Source organism: Palaemon carinicauda, chromosome 3 (assembly GCF_036898095.1).
Source record: "Palaemon carinicauda isolate YSFRI2023 chromosome 3, ASM3689809v2, whole genome shotgun sequence".
NCBI lineage: Eukaryota > Metazoa > Arthropoda > Malacostraca > Decapoda > Palaemonidae > Palaemon > Palaemon carinicauda.
In genome coordinates, this window is record NC_090727.1 from 82,833,329 (window position 1) to 82,838,328 (window position 5,000).

The following is a 5,000-nucleotide window of genomic DNA, read 5'->3' on the forward strand; positions in this document are numbered from 1 at the left end:
GGAGAAGCAAAAAAGACAAGGAATGAAAACCCATCACAAGAAAACAAAGCAAGTTATAGACAAAAGTGCAGAGCAGTGGACAATAAATGCAAAAGAGCAAAAATAAAATGGATAGAAGACCTGTGTAAAACATGTGAGGAATGTTTCAGAAACGGCCATTCAAGAGAGCTATTCACCGCAGTAGACAGATTAACAAGGGGTTGGAAAAAAAATGGAATTGCTGTAAGAGATGCAGATGGCAACAAGGTATCAGCAACGGCTGATGTTGAGAAGATCTGGAAAACGCACTACGAGGAACAACTAAAAGGAAGTGGAAGACGGGTAACTGGAGAAGATTATCCAGAACTAAGAGGAGAGCTATGGAACATACAGGAAACGCCAGATCTCCTGATAGAAGAAGTGGGAAAAGCTTTAAGAGCTATGTCAAGTGGGAAAGCACCAGGAATAGATGGACTACCAAAGGAATTGCTTGAAGCTGGCGGTGAAATGGTAGAAAGATGGTTGTGTTATTTATGCAGGGATATAGTAGATGAACAAGCAGCTCCAAATTATTGGATTGAAAACATTATAATTCCAACACACAAGAAATGGGACACCACCTTATGCAAAAATTTTAGGCCTATCAGTCTATTACCACATGCTTATAAAGTTTTAGCAAAAATCATACAAAGTAGAATAGCAAGGCAAGAAGAGGAAATAATTGATGAGGGTCAAGCAGGATTTAGGGCGGGCAGAGGAACAATCGATCATGTATTCACCTTCTCACAAATCATAGAAAAATTCTGGGAGAAGGAAAAAGATCTGTATTGCGTATTTATTGACTTCAAGCAAGCGTTTGACTCCATATGGAGGGAAGGAATGATTAGGATTTTGAAGGAATGGGGATTAGAACCAAAAATACTGGAAACCATCAGGAGATTGTATGAAAGGACATCGGCTAGAGTAAGAAAAGGAAAGTGTTTGACAGAAGAGTTCATAACCACTGGTGGGGTTATACAGGGTTGCCCACTATCACCACACCTCTTCAACCTATACTTGGAATGGGTTATGAGAATGGCACTTGGGGATTATGAGGGTGGCATAGATATAGGAGGGACAAAAATATCTAACATGAGGTATGCAGTTGACATAGTGCTTGTAGCAGAAACTAAGGAGGAACTTCAGAGAGTGTTGAGAATGGTGGAAGAGCAGTGCAGTAGGTATGAATTGGTGATAAATAGAGAGAAAACCAAAAGTATGAAAATTGGACGCCAGAGAGAGGCCTTAGAAATACAGCTATCAGAGGGAGAAGTGGAACAAGTCAATGAGTTTAACCCTGGATAGGTACGGTGGGTCGTTTGCGACCCCGAGCGTCAAAAAAAAACAGGTTTTTCTCACGTGACTCACCCCTGTGACTGAATTTGTGGGTGATCGACCTGCAGGAGGTGTCTCCCCTACACGCTCTAGTAGTGTCCAGATGTGCATTGCTGTAGCTGTACTCCTTCCCCGATTTCTGAGACGCGTCGGGGTCGTTCGCGTCCGAGTTTACCCTTCTGAGGTAGTTTGCATAATTATCAAAGTTATTACGTATTATGAAATTGTCGTAGAATGGTGCAACTTGTATAGGTTATCAGTTGTGGAAAGTCTTGGTGGATTGTTTGGCTACCATGTGCATGTTTTTTTTTTTAGTTAAAATGTCGTTCATCACCACGAGGACCATTTTACCGCGAGTGCCCCTTTTTCATTTTTTTTCATTTTTTTGCCAAGTCATTTTTCCGTAAGATATTGCCAAATAGTGTCGTAAAACTTTTGCTTGTTTAGTGTTGGAAAGTGTGTCTAGATGATCTGGCTACCCATGCATGACTTTGTTTTTGTCAGATACGACGTAGTTATTGGTATATTGGGTATTTAACTGCGGTTACCAATTTCTGTTTTTTTTTCAATATTTGTAAAAATTACTACGTAGTAAGGAATTGCCGTATATTATTCATTTTTTTTTCATGTTTATGTGTTAGAAAGTGTGCCTTGATGGTTGGGCTAACACGTGCATGTCTTTTTTTTTATCTGAGATGTCGTATATTAGAATGTCGGGCATTTTACCGCGAGTGTCCCTTTTTAATTTTTTTTAATTTTTTTGCCAAGTCATTTTTCCGTAAGATATTGCGAAATAGTGTCGTAAAACTTTTGCTTTTTTAATGTTGGAAAGTGTGTCTAGATGATCTGGCTACCCATGCGTGATTTTGTTTTTGTCAGATACGACGTAGTTATTGGTATATTGGGTATTTAACTGCGGTTGCCAATTTCTGTTTTTTTTTCAATATTTGTAAAAATTTACTACGTAGTAAGGAATTGCCGTATATTATTGATTTTTTTTTTCATGTTTATGTGTTAGAAAGTGTGCCTTGATGGTTGGGCTAACACGTGCATGTCTTTTTTTTTTATCTGAGATGCCGTATATTAGAATGTTGGGCATTTTTCCGCGAGTGCCCCTTTTTATTTGTTTTGCTTTTTTTTGCTTAGTCATGTTACCGTAAGGAATTGGCAAGTAGTGTCGCAAAACTTATATTTTTATAGTGTTGGAAAGTGTTTCTAGATGATCTGGCTACCCATGCCTATTTTTTTTTTAGCCAAATATGGCGTATATATAAGTATGTGTTCGATTTTCCTGTGATTGCCATTTTTTCGTTTTTTCCCATTTCTTTCAAAATTACTACGTACTAAGGAACTATCACAAAGTAATATTTCATTTATATGTTTATTTGTCGGAAAATATGCCTTGATGGTTTGCCTAGCACGTGGCTGAAATTTTTTTTTTCTGAAATGCCGTATATTAGAATGGCCATTTTTCCACGAGTGCCCCTTTTTATTTGTTTTGCATTTTTTTGCTTAGTCATGTTACCGTAAGGAATTGGCAAGTAGTGTCGCAAAACTTATATTTTTATAGTGTTGGAAAGTGTTTCTAGATGATCTGGCTACCCATGCCTATCTTTTTTTTAGCCAGATATGGCGTATATATAGGTATGTGTTCGATTTTCCGGTGATTGCCATTTTTTCGTTTTTTCCCAATTCTTTCAAAATTACTACGTACTAAGGAACTATCACAGAGTAATGATTCCTCCAGATGTTTATTTGTCGGAAAATTTTGTTTACTTTTTTTTTGATTGAATATCATCAAATTTTTTTAGCTAAAATATTGTTTTACATTTTTTTTTTCGATATTATTTCCCTTCAAAAAAAATTTTTTGGGTCAGAATTTTAATTTTATAGGCGTAAAATAATCGACAATTATCCAGCAACCCACCATACAATTTTTATGCATATCCAATAATAATTAGATTAGTAAATAACACCTTGAAATTGACATACCCTTCCTACATTTCAAGTGGCAGATTAGGGAGTCTGAGTCAGTGTGGTTGGCGGCCATTTTGTGGACATATCCGAAGCGTAAGCTGCCCTATCTATATATATTCTTGTTCCCTATAGAATTTGTGATATTTTGGTATATTTTTACCTGCATAAATATCATATTATATATTAAATATATGTATTTTTTTACGAAATTTCCAAGTACTCAAAAAATTACCTTTAGATATGGCCCCTGATATAAATGTAATTTACAAAATAATGAAGATTTTTTTACATATTTCTATTTTAGGATAACATATGTTTATTCCCTAAAAAAATTAGCCACTTCCTATTTCATTTGGGTACCCAAAAAAATTCATGAAATTTGGACAATTTTTTTTGGCCAAAAAAAGTTACCCTTTTTTTCTCATTTCAGATCTTCACCTCCATGGGTCTGACTTCATCCAAAATACATCAAGATGTGTCCTAAACATTCAAGAATCAATTCCTAAAAGGATTTGTGTATATATGTATAAACTTTTTTTTTATGAATTTTTATGTCAGGTCTTTTTTTTTTCTACTTAATTTTTTAAAATATTTATAATAAATAGTTTTTCTGCAGATGAGTAGTATTTATCTTTACAGTTGTTTTAAGCATTCATTGAAGTTTTTTTTGGCAAAAGAAAAAAGGAGGTTACTGCAAAAACTGATTTTTCAAGAATTTTTTTTGGCGTCGGGGTCGTTCGCGTCCGAGTATACCCTTAAAGGGGTGTCCGAGGACCGTACCTATCCAGGGTTAAATATTTGGGAGTGTTTTTCACAGCAGATGGAAAGATGGAAAGAACAATTCAAGACCGAATCTCAAGTGGCCAGAAAGCATTTGGAAGGCTAAGAAGAATCTGGAAAGATAGAAATATATCCATTAAGTTGAAAATTAGGCTAGTAAGAGCAATAGTAATCCCCACAGTGATATACGGTGCTGAATGCTGGATACTGAAGAAGAGAGAAGAGAAAAAGTTATTAGCCTTTGAAATGATATGTCTGAGAAGAATCTGTGGTGTAAGATGAGAGGACAGAATTACGAACGAGAGAGTGAGAGAAATGGCTGGTGTTGAGGACACAATTCTGATTAGAGTGGAGGATATTCAGAGGAGATGGTTTGGGCATGTACAGAGGATGGAACAGGACAGATGGCCAAAGATAGTGCTTCATGGTTAAGTGGCCGGAAATAGACCGAGAGGACGACCAAGCGATACATGGGTGAAAACCTTCAAGAAAGCAAATAGAGGCGAAACATTTCAGCAGCTGGCACAGATGGCATTGGATAGGAGTCTCTGGAGAGGATGGCGATATCAGATGCAGGACCCAACCAGGAGAATTCCGGACGGGATTTAGTGATATAAATAAATGTATATATATATATATATATATATATATATATATATATATATATATGTATATATATATATATATATATATATATATATATATATATATAGATATAGATATATATATATATATATATATATATATATATATGTATATATATATATATATATATATATCTATATATATATATATATATATCTATATATATATATATATATATATATATATATATATATATATATATATATATATATATATATATATACATATATATATATATATATATA